This window comes from Dipodomys merriami, unplaced genomic scaffold, assembly GCF_024711535.1.
Source record: "Dipodomys merriami isolate MVZ:Mamm:240054 unplaced genomic scaffold, mDipMer1.0.p SCAF_281, whole genome shotgun sequence".
Classification (NCBI taxonomy): Eukaryota; Metazoa; Chordata; class Mammalia; order Rodentia; family Heteromyidae; genus Dipodomys; species Dipodomys merriami.
This window is the reverse complement of record NW_027204282.1, coordinates 1,372,521-1,385,591: the sequence shown is the minus strand read 5'-3', so window position 1 is coordinate 1,385,591 and position 13,071 is coordinate 1,372,521. Positions and strand designations below refer to the sequence as shown.

Genomic DNA, 13,071 nt, shown 5'->3' with positions numbered 1-13,071 from the left:
TACTTGCAAAAGTATGTCAGTGACTCAAACCTAACTCAACCAAGTGATGTGAATTCCACTCTCATGCTTCCTTTATATTAAAAATTGTAAGAATTGTTCAGCACTGGGCATACTTTATAATGTGAAATGTGACTCCTATTTTCCGTAATGTGAATCAAGCAGTTGAATCAGTTTAATATGTGAAAGAGACTTTCAAATAGATTTGGACCTTGAAAATTGTCCTGGGTATGAATTTTTGGAGAAATATCCCTTTTCAAGGACAAAGGATTCATTTTTTTAATATTGTGCTGATACTGGGCTTTGAACTCCTGGCCTTGAGTTCTATCTGGGCTTTAATTCTCAATGTTTGCTCCATACCACCTGGGCCACAACTTCACTTTTTCCTTTTACCACAATTGGAGAAAAGAATCTCTTAGGTTTGTCTACTTGGAATAACTTTGAATTGCAATTGTCAAATTTGAGCCTACCCAGTATCTAGGTGTAAGCCACTGGTGCTCTGCTAGAACTCACCTTTTTTTATTCAGTAGACCTGCTGGCAAGAGGCAAGATTAGAACTCCACGTGGCTGGGAAAGGCCTGGGAATGACAGACAGTTGGGAAAGAGAGAGGAAAGAGCCAGAAAAGGGCAGAGAGAGCAGAGAGAAAGCAGAGAGAGCTAGAAAAGAGCAGTGAAAGAGCTAGGTAGCAGAGAGAGCTAGAATAGAACAGAGAGATCTAGAACTCACTTCTTAAGAATAAATAATCACAAAAGAGGAGAAAGAAATATTTTTCAATTATTTATGTGTCATGTGATGAACCACATCACTTGCTAATGGAAAAGAAAAAGAGAGAAGATAGAGATGAATATGGAGGAGAGAGACACAAGGAAAGAAGGGAAGGCTGGGAAATGAGGGGAGGGGAGTGGAAGGGAGGGGGTAGCTGAGTGGTATTGTCTACTCCTCACTAAGTTATTGTTGGGCAATCAGTACCTTTGCATTTATGTAGACAAAGCTTTCTATATGTGGTAGTAGTAAGCTGAGATATTAAATAAAAATTTACAGGTAACAACCTGTTAGTGTGCTTCCTCCTGCACCAAGGTAGCCACAGTTAGGTTACTGTTACAGAGAAGGCAAGAGTAAGCAGTTTAAGTGATTCTGCGAAACAATAATTGACATGCCAGGAATGCTTCCTCGTATGATGAAGTCAAGCATCACTCTGCTCCAGTCTTCCTCTGAGCAAGAATAGAAGAAACAGAAAAGGAAGGAGATACATGAGTAATGATCATCTCTCTGTTTATCCTCTTCCCTTGGCTTCTCAAACAATAAAGCTAAAGGAGACAATCTGAACTAGTGGGGAAAATGGGGGAAAAGTTCAGTCTAACTTATTGTGAAACTTTTAAAATAATTGGAGCAGCATTTCAAATACTGAAATAAAACTTTTAAAATTATTAATAAAAGTAACTCTAAATTTATTAAAAATTTATAAGACTACAGGGCTCAATAAATAGTGTTATCTGCATAATTAAAACTCACTGCTGCTTCTATCATCAGAAATTGAAGGTCATCCAATACTAGGTAAATTACCCTTGATATTCACTTAATCTGTGTGAATATAATGCAGAAAATATGACTTTAAATGTAGACTGCTAAAGTAATGTGATGGAAATTCATGATGGAACCATAATGCTAAGGGCATAGAAATTATTTCCCTTCCATCTTAAAAGTGTAGAGAAAAAAAGAGCACTATTGGATGGCCCTGAAGGTCAAATTCTAAATTTAGGAGAGAAGGTGAATAGTAAAGCAGACTTATCTTGGCCATTCAGACATAAGAAATGTGGAGAGAAATATACACATTTATGTAGGTCTAACATGTAACAGTGGATGTGGCAAGCCCATAGCCAAATGCCAAAGGTAGAGATATTTAACAAAATACCATGAAGTTAAAACAAGTCTTAAAAGGTGATCTGGGCTTGAAAGGAGCAGGGCAGAATAATGGAGAGGGAAATGGTGGACTAATATAGTCAATGTACATATAGCACTCAATGTACATATGTGAGAATATAAGTAGGATAATTGAAGGGATAGGAGGGGTTGGGGTAAGGGAAGGAAGAAAAATGGAAAGTTTGACAATGATCCAGATGCACTATACATTGAAATGCACATACACTTTATTCAACACTGACATGATGAAGTGAAACCCCTTTGCACAACTAGGTAAAAATAAATTTTTTGAAGTTTTATTATTAAGATAACAGAAGCATAAACCTTTAAGGATAAATAAGAGGATAGCATTAACATATTTTTGAGGCTTGTGTTCCTTTCAATATACAAATTTTAATAAGTGTCAAGTCTTCTGCAAATGTAAATTTTATTTTGCCAATTCTTTTTGCAAATTGCTTAAACTGGAGAGTACCAAATTCCAACATCCCTTCATTCAATTAAAAAAATTCTTATAGACCTTTAGGTTTCTCAGTTGTTGCTAAATATCGTAATGTCATGCATTGGAACTAATTTCATTTCATATTTCAATTTAAATTTTAAATGACTAAATTCTTTTAAAATCATCTCACTCAGGCAAAAATATGGATAAATAACTGATGTGGACAGAATCAGAATTATTCAGAAGGTTTTAAATGGATGTTTACCTAGTTTTCTCTCTGCTGGGTCATAGAATACAGAATGTCTCCTAATTGGAAAAAGTTAGCCTTCCCAGGTTTTCTGTATATAAACAAGACATCAACATTTCGATATTAGAGGATTATTCATGATGAGCTATATGTTGATTAATAATGACTGAGCATGTCAGAAAGTTGAGGGAAAACCATCTACACATCACTGAGGTTCTGAATTGTGCTTCAATAAGTGTTCTGAAAACTCCCCTTGAGAAAACTCGCAGCTGCATTTCTTAAAAGTCCCTGGGTTTGAATAAATATCTTAGGGTTCATTTCCCTAACATCACCTTATCTGCCCTTTTCTGCTTGACTCAGACATATACTAGATATTGAAAATTGTTTCTAACACATTTATAAGATTATTTGTTTGTTGCTTTGGATATCCTTCCCCCACAGTATAGCCCCTGCTTTCACTGTATTTAATGTCGGCATAATTTGTGGAGGGGAAGGGGAAAAACAAATCGTTTAAATAGGGATATAGGTGGACCCATTGCAACAATGAGATGTACAAGTCATTATGTCGAAAAATGAACTTTACAATTTACCATAGCTAAGATATGGAACCAACCCAGATGCCCCTCAGTAGATGAATGGATCAAGCAAATGTGGTATGTATACACAATGGAATTCTATATTTCCATCAGAAAGAATGACATTGCACCATTTGTTAGGAAATGGAAAAATTTGGAAAAAATTATATTAAGTGAAGTAAGCCAGGCCCAAAGAAACATAGGTCCCATGGTTTCCCTTATTTGTAATATCTAGTATATGTGAGTCAAGCGGAAAAGGTCAGATAATGTGATGTCAGGAAAATGAACCCTTAGTTGTGTATTTTAATGTTTTTTTCTTTCATGCATGTGTTTCTAACGCATTTATAAGATTATCTCTTTGTTGCTTTGTATATCCCTCCCCCACTGTATAACCCCTGCTTTCACTATATTTGATGTCAGTATAACTTGTGGAGGAGATGGGGAAAAACCAGTTGTTTAAGGATACAGGTGGACCTGTTGCAACAATGAGAAGTACAAGTTGTCATGTCCAAAACTAGCTTTACAAAGTCGGTGCGGGGGAGGGAGGGAAAGGGGGGGAAGGAGAAGGATTGGGATTGGGGGGAGGGGGGAGGTTGGGAAGGGATGTGAAGGGTAAACAATGGAGGAGGCTGCAATGCTTGGTAAGAAATGTACGCATTATCCTGGCTACGTAATTGTAACTCCTCTATACAGTATGTTCACAAATAAAATAAAATTAAATTAAAAAAAAGAGTTGTTACTTTAAGCTTCCTTTAGGTTTATGCTAACATCCATCACCTTACTTCTAATCTGTGTATATCTTTATATTCACTAATGTTAGTTTCTGTCTTTTAATTTGTATATTTGGACAATTTACATTTAAAGTGGTTATTGATATAGTTGGGTTAATACCTGTCATATTTGCAACCATTTTGTATTTACTTCATTTGTTCTTTCTTTTTTGAAAAAAAAATCTTCCCTTCTCCCATCCATTGTAACACTGCTGTCATTCATTTCACTTAATACCCTATACCTTTATTTGATTATGTTGAATAAATAATTATTTATTTAATAAGAAAAAAAAGAAAAATGAACTTTACAACTTTGGTGCGGGGGTGGGGAGTAGCCAGGAGGATTGGGTAGGGGGGCGGAGGGAGGATGGAAGGGATGGGAAGGCAAAACAAAAGAGGCTACAATGCTTGATAAGAAATGTACTCATTATCTTGCCCATGTAATTGTAACCCCTCTGTACAGGATTTTCACTATAATAAAAAAAAGTCTCATAATAGTATGGAGTGCCATACTATTAAATGATGCTGTATTAGCTCCTTGTTATAACTTGCAGACCGGTCTTGGTGATGAAATTTGTGCTTTTCAAAATTGCTGTCCCAATTCCACCTACAAACTTCAGACAAAATTTATTTGAAAAATTTGAATCTGTTGATAGTGCATATACTATTATTTTTCATTACAAACATAGAATGCAGTAAAAAAATTCATAGCAATTACACTGCACTAGCTTGTGGGCAGATTCTTATGTAAATAATTTACTGTGTTCATGTAGAGAATTTTAATATCCAAAGTTTTAATATACCTCTGGTCCTAAAACCAATACCTTACTGATATTGAGTGACAAATAAAACTTCTTATAAGTACAGAAGTTTTCCTTGTATCTATCTATCTGTCTATCTGTCTATCTATCTATCTATCTATCTATCTATCTATCTATCTATCTATCTATCTATCTATCTATCTATCTATCTATCTATATGTGTGTATACATAAAATATAATGTACTGAAATGTTACAATTACATAAGGAAGGTAATGAGTTCATTTCTTTCTTTTTATTGTGAAAATACTGTATAGAGGAGTTACAATGACATGAGCAAGACAATGAGTACATTTTTTCAAGCATTGTTGCCCCCTCCTTTGTTTCCCCTTCCTATCCCTTCCCACACCCTCCTGCAACCCCCACCTGATCCTCCCTCCACCCCGACCAAAGTTGTAAAGTTCGTTTTTTGACATAAAGACTTGTATATCTTATTGTTGCACTGGGTCAAACTGTATCCTTATTTAAACAATTTGTTTTTTTTCCCTTCCCCTCCACAAATTATACCAACATCAAGTAAAATGAAAGCAGGGTTTATACCATAGGGGAGGGACATACAAAGCAACAAAGGAATCATCTTATAAATATGTTAGAAAAAATCCCGTGAAAGAAAAAAAAAACATTTAAATACTTATCCTGGGGTTCATTTCCCTATCATCAACTTCTCTGACCTTTTCTGTTTGACTCAGACATACACTTGTTATTGCAAACAAGATCACACTACAGCTACCAGTACAACTATATTTATTGCAGCATTTTTTACCATAGCTAAGATATAAGCACATTTTTATTGAGCACTGTTACCCCTCCTTTGTTTTTCCCCTACCATCTCTTTCTTTCACACCTCTCTAACTCCCCCATTCACTCACCCCACGCTGATAGAGTATCTTGTACATCTCATTGTTACAATGCCTCAACCTGTATTCTTTCCTTATATCTTAATTGAAGTAATGCTGGCTTGATTTATGCTGATTCTACTTGTGTAGACACACCTAAAATCACTCACCAATCCAAGAACACATAAATGAAACATCATTCTTTGTCAGTTCGTATAATTTTATTCTACACATTTATTGACTGGTTACAAATAATTTTCAAACTTTAATACATTAAAAATACTTTCTTTTTTTCTTTATTTTCTTGACCAGGAAATCAGCAAGAACTCAGTCAGCATTTCTCACATAGGGCTTTTCACGTGGGCTGCTTAAATGTATATGTAGAATCCAGTCTTCTGAGGACTCACTGTTTTGCTTAGGAATTGATGCTGCCTGTTGGAAGCATCAAGTAAGCTCAAGGAATCTCAAGGAAGCATGCCATTTAAAGCCTTATAACTCTATTCTTTACCAGGGTATTCTCCTGATGCTTTGGTTGTTGAGAGTGTCTACAAGAGCAAGCATTCTGTGAGGAGCAGGGAGACACCATATGACTTATACTTACTGAGATTTCCGAGTGACTTGCTATCACTTGTACTGCATTTTACCAGTCAAATCTCTCAAAAACCACCCGATTTAAGAAATAAGAGGAGTGGTAAAAAACTCTTAGGGACAAATACATCTTCAACATATATTGTTCCAAGCATTCCGTGTAAGGCATATTCAACAACTAGTGAAACTTGTGTTGGCTGTACCTAGGTGTCTTTCTCCATGTGTGCATGTATACATGTGTATATGTATGCGTGTGAATAGTAACGTACATGTATACATATATAAGAGCATATACACACATATATGCATATATAAGTAAATATACACATATAACTATATGTGCATATATCAGTTGTTCAGTGATTTACTCTCTAGTTACCAGCAAGTTCTCATTCTCACAAAGTGTACAAGATAAATTGCTCTGAGGATCTGTGCTCTATGATGTGCATCCGTTGTACTCACTTCGCCCATTCCTTTGTTTTTCATCCCTGTGAACAATTTCTGTCTACTTTCCATAGGATAGCTTTGTTTTCATTACAGGAAGTTACTAACTGATAATAAAAGAAAAAGACTGTTAAAAAAAAGTACTTTTAGGTTACATGTTAAAAGTATCTTATTTATCCCAATGATTCCTATGAGATAAAATTTATATAAATAGTAGTAAAAGTGAGATCTGGTGTTTTGCCATTTAGAATCGCAAAGAATAATATCACGTCACTTTTATAACTTTTAAAGAATGCAAAAGTAACTGATGGTCACTATCATGTTGCCACAAAACCCGTGGATCCATAAGGATAATAGTAGACCAGCAGAAATTCTAAGTTGCAGACATGGAGCATGAAAAAAAAGGAAATGAGAGAAAGTGAAAGAGAGAGAAAAATATCATAATACTTAAAGTGCATAACACATAAACAAGAGAAGTATGAGAATATTCATATTTGATGTATTATAACCCATCAACATGACATATGTTATTTTGATAAAAAATAAAAATGACGCAGAAGAAATTATAAATGGAAAAACAATCTTCACAGAAGCAAATTCTCAGAGATATTTCATGACTTTGTAAAGGATAAAGTGGCTGAATGTTAGTATAAATTTAGAAGTACGACAATTCACAAAAATATAAAAAGATATTCATATTTTTCATTATAAAACCCAAAGCAGAAAGCAAATATTGTTTAGATGATTTTTTTTAAAACACAGTTTCTCAGGTGTGGGGAAGGTGGCTCAGTGTTAGAGGGCTGGGCTTCCATGCATGAGGTCCTGGATTTGGTTCCTCAGCACAACATAAGCAGAAAAAGATGGAAGAGGTGCTGTGCCTCAAGTGGTAGGGCTAGCTTTGAGCTGAGGGACAGAACCCAGGCCCCATGACCAACAAAATCAACAAAACAAAACAAAACACAATCTCTCACTTTTGTGACCTCAACTCAGCAATACCGCTGTGTCAGCCTAGGGCTAAGATTTTAGGTGTTTACATTTATCAACACTCCTGATTCAGATTCTATTTGTTCATTTTTAAATAAATATTTTGTTCTTAATTTTCCTCTTTGTAAATTCACATGCACATATAAAAATTGGTATGTACATCACAGTAACCTTCTCAATGATGACCTCCTAATGATTACTTACAAAAAGTTGTACTATATTACATCAAGTAAAAATTGCTACAAATAAATGAAACCAATAATTAAATATTAAAAATTAAAAACATAATAAAACAAACCAATTACCAGTGTTTTCAGCCTTTGAAATATACTGCCTATTAGATTTTACTATTTTCTCATATTCCTGTAAATTTAACTCTGGCTAAGTTTATGATGTTCAAAAAGAGTTTTATAGAATATGAGTAGTCTTTAAAATTAGCCACTAAGATTACCATTTATTGCTCTTCTCATCATTTGTTTATGGCTTATATCATCATTTGTTAGGAATCCCTAAAGTTTTAAAAGAAACTGTGTAGTTAAAGTCTTAACTCTTCACTCTGCTTCTTTACAAAAAGACTTTGCAACTTCTCATTAATAAGGTTTCTATAAACTCTGAAATGTACATATTTAGTAGTATATATCTGATACCATAAATCTTAAATACTTTGTAGAAAAGTTTATACCTGCGAAACAGTCCTAATTTTGGCATATATAAACAAATTCCCAACATTAAACATATTTAAAACATTAAAAATTTTAACAAACCTTAACACTTGCTGCAGTGTTCATTATGACAGGTGCCTTGAATAGAATAATTGAATTCCTCCTCCTACAAATCTCTTGAACAACAAATATCTGGAATTATTTTGTTTTTGACATATCAATTTAGACTTTACACTTATATGTGTGTTTATGTAAGAAATATTTGGTTCTAAAATTTCATGACAATTGTTTTCAACTTACTTTTTGTTGAATTGTCTAGTTTAATAAAATCAATTACACTTTTTATATAAAAATGTTCCCCGCTCAATTCAGCATCACATACACTAACATTGGAATGATTCAGAGAAGATTATCATGGCCCCTGCACTGGGATAACTTGCAAATTCCTGGATCAATCCATATTTTTACAACAACAGATGCTGGAGGACATGTGCCCACCCTGGAATCGTACGGCATTGTCGGTGGGAGTGTAAACTGTTCAACAACTTGGGAAAGCAGTCTGGAGGTTCCTCAAAAGACTACATAAAGATCCTGTATGACCCAACAATACTATTTTTGGGGATTTAACCAAATGATCACAAACAACAACATACTAATACTACCAGCACAACTATGTTTATTGCCGCATTATTCACTATAGCTAAGATATGGAATCAACCCAGATGCCCCTCAGTAGATGAATGGATCAAGAAAATGTGTTATATATACACAATGGAATTCTATGCCTCCATCAGTAAGAATGACATCGCCCATTTTGTTAGGAAATGGAAAGACTTGGAAAAAAAAACTTTATTAAGTGAAGTAAGCCAAGTCCAAAGAAACATAGGTCCCATGGTTTCCCTTATTTTCAATAATGAATATATGTCTGGGATAAGCAGAAAAGGTCAAAATCTATGTGCATACGAAGAGATAAGATGATTAAGGGAAATGAACACCAAGATAAGGACACAAGTGGTTTGTTTGTTTGTTTGTTTGTTTCTTGCTATTGTTTCTAACGTGCTTATAATGTGCTATATGATTTTTTGGTTTCTTTATATGTTCCTCCTCCACACTATAACCCCTGTTTTCATTGTATTTGAAGTTGATTCCCCTATATCTTGTATGTACGCTTCTCTAATTTGGGGAGGGGAAGGGGAAAAATGCTCAAATAAGGATACAGTTTGACCCATTGTAACAAGGAGATATGCACAAGACACTATGTTGAAAAATAAACTTTAAAATTTAGGTGGGGAGAAAAGGGGAGGGGAGCATAATTCTGGATGTGGGAGGGAAGGGATGGTAGGGGAAATATAAAGGAGGACATAACAATGCTTATTAGGTAATGTACGAATTACCTTGCTCATGTAAATATAACCCCAATATTCAATATGAATATTGAATTGAGACAGTAAGAGAATGGAGCAAATATGAATAAATGTGCATGTACGAGTTACCTCATGCATGCCCCCACACACATATGCATGTGTGTTGGCGTTCTCAGAGTTTGAAATCAGGGTTTCAAGGTCTTGCTAGGCCTTTCCTCTCTAGATTGTTGAGCTACACTATGAGCTACATCTCCATTGCTGGCTCTTTGCTAGCTCATTAAAAAATTTGAAAAATAATTTCATGATTTTTTTTGCCCTGATTGGCTTCCAACTGTTATCCAGAGATCTCAGGCTCCTGAGTAAATATCCCGAGTAGATAGGATTACAGGTGTGACCAACCAATACAAGGCTTTCAGAATAATTTTAAAAAATGAAGAAAATTTACTTCATGGGGATCTGTTTTATCATCTCCTACTTTGAAAGCATTTAGGAGTGATTATCGGTGAATTTATTTCTTTTTTGGATTCTTAAAAGACAGTAATGGATAATATTTAAAATTTTCAGTACTTTTTAAAAAGGATAATGGAACCGTGAGACAGAAGAAATTTGCCTCTATTTGGACCTCAATTTATCGGCTCAGCTCTGTGCATGATAACCCAATGTCACCAACACAGTCTGTGTTGAAGACAAAATGTGACAGAAAACAATCACCATGGGCAATATTTTGTATGCTATTATTTCTTGGACAATATGACTATTGAATTGAGAGAGTAAGAAAGTGTAGAGATTTTACCTACCTTTTTTGTATTGCTGAAAGACCTTTGGAAACTGACTCATTTCCTTCCTCACCGTGTGTCTTTGGGCCATGCACTTACTGCCTTTAATTACAATTTTTCTCAACACTAATATGGTAATAACATTAGTTTTATAACAAATGTTATCTTAAGAATTTAGAAACAATAAACTCGTGAAATACTTAAAATAAACTTCTATGAATGAGCTTTGAGTTGAGCCAAGAGATTTTTAAATACTAAATAGAATACAACAAATATTAGAGAAACCATTACATGCAGTGAGCAACCAGAAGTAATGTTATCTATTGACCATACTCTGCTTCCAAGGAAGACAGGTGGATAAATTCTCATGCTGTAAATCAAACTGGTTATCTTATATTTTGGTAGTGTAAAAATATCAGGGAGAGAATCATCAAGGAATGTTGTAGACTGAGCTGAAGACCATATGAAGATGTGCAAAACTGATAAAACATAAAAGTATCTGAACAGTATATTGTGTTTTACATCATTTAAGTTACATCGTAAAGATAAGGAAGACCAAGAAGAATGAAGTGTCTTTTTGATATTCTATCATATGTCCTTATAAAGATGAACTCTTTCCTCGTTCTTGTAGAGGCATCATAAGATGAGAGGAACTGTATTTTTGTTTGCTTTTTTCCATTTATTCTTCATTTTGAAATCTGAACTACATGAGATAGAAGGAAACCAAAGGAAATTATTCACACAGGTTTAGAGAGAACAATCAACGTAAAATAAATAAAACACATATAGCCTTGTAAAAGGTCTACCTAAATTGATTTATAAAGTCTCAAGCATAAACAGAAAATAATTTAAGCAGTATCATGTTATTGAAATTGAAAAATGTTAGGAATTTAATTTTTTTCCTTTCTACTACCTTGAATTAATTATTGACTTTGTATAGAGAGATTAAAGATGAGATTAACAAGAAACTTGATTAAAAATGGACAAAAGTTCTGAATAGACATGTTTTCCAAAAAGCCCTGAATATCGCAAGTCGATTTACAAAGTTGTGTTTAATAAAACTTCTATGCTGGCTTAATGCTTTGTGAACAGAAGTCATTAGAGAAATGCAATTTAAAATTATGATGATACAACTTCATAACTATTATAACTCTTATCAAAAAAAAAAAACAAAAACGAAGGAACCAGATGTGGTGGTAAAGGCTTGTAATTACAAGCATTTAGGAGTTTGGAGTAAAAGGATTTGAGTCTAAGTCCAGTCTTAGCTATTGCACACAGTAAAAACCTTCCCTTTAAAAAACTCAAAATATAATAATGTTGTCTGGTGAGAGTGTGGAGAAAAGGAAATTTTCTACACTTGTGGTCAAAATACAGGTTAGAATTCTCCTTGTAGAAAGTAGTATGCCGTTTTCTAAAGAAAAGTTGAAATATCATCTGACCCACCAATCATGTGATTATTTCTCTCTGGGTAACTCATAAACATATCTGTACTTCATTGTTATTCACATTATTCACAAAAACAGCCAAGATATAAATCGAAGTTCAGTGTTCAACTACAGATTAATAAAGCAACTGTGTGCATGCACAAATATATTTTTCTGTTTCATCCTTAAAATAGCAAGAGACTTCTCCCATTAGCCAAAACTTATAATGACCTCAAAGATCTATTCTATATGAGGAAAAATGTTGTCTTCTGATTTTTGTACACACACACACACACACACACACACACACACACACACAAACCAACCTCAAACATTAAGGGAGAATTTTTTTAAGTGAAGCAAAGTGGAATTTCTGAGGCATTTAGTTCACAATGTAGAAGATAGTAGATATACATGATGATGAATAATACAGTTGTAAAGTATGACATGAGGATATAGGGGACAACACTAGTTTTACATAGGAATGAAGCTAAGTAAGTAGGAGTTGTTCTTCCTAGTAGGGTTTGCTCTTTTAGATGTTCTTTCTTCAGTAAAGGATAAGAAGAACATTTTTAAAAATATATCTGCCTATTTGCAGAAATAATAACAAACAATATAGCAATAATGTTGGATGCTCAACATAGAATAAAATGTCAAATTAAAATACATGAGATTATCCTTGATGTTAACTAATTAATACAAATATGGAAAACCATGGGACTTATGTTTCGTTAAGTCTCGCTTATTTCACTTAATATGATTTTTCCCAAGAACTTCCATTTCATTGCAAATGAGGTGGTATCAGTTTTCTGATGAAAGCATAGTATTCCATGTGTGCGTGTGTGCATCTCATTTTCTTGATCCATTTATCTACTGAGGGGCATCTGGGTTGATTCCATATCTTACCTATAGTAAATAATACTGTGATAAACATAATTGTTCTGGTAGCTTTAGTGTGGCCTTGTTTGTGGTCACCTGGTTAAAAATGGGATTAGTGGGTAATAGGGGAGCATTATTGTGTATATAAAGAATAAATTTAGTAGATGAGCAGAATAGCTCTATAACTATATACATTTGACCATATAAGGTGATTCTAAGTGAAATGAATTCCAAGATATGTTCTTTGTTTTTATTGTTCTTAATATACTATGTGATTCTTTTTCATCCTTTTGTGTTTTCCCCAACTATGGTTTATACCCTGTAGCCACTGTATTGGATTTTTAT

The 13,071-nt window shown here is 34.1% G+C and overlaps 1 non-coding gene across 1 annotated transcript; it reads left to right on the top strand.

The window, feature by feature from the left end:
- The first annotated feature begins 8,646 nt into the window (after positions 1 to 8,646).
- LOC138838534 (U6 spliceosomal RNA) lies at positions 8,647 to 8,749 on the top strand. The gene has a single exon (XR_011375644.1). It is a non-coding gene; the product is annotated as a U6 spliceosomal RNA (small nuclear RNA).
- The last annotated feature ends 4,322 nt before the right edge of the window (positions 8,750 to 13,071 follow it).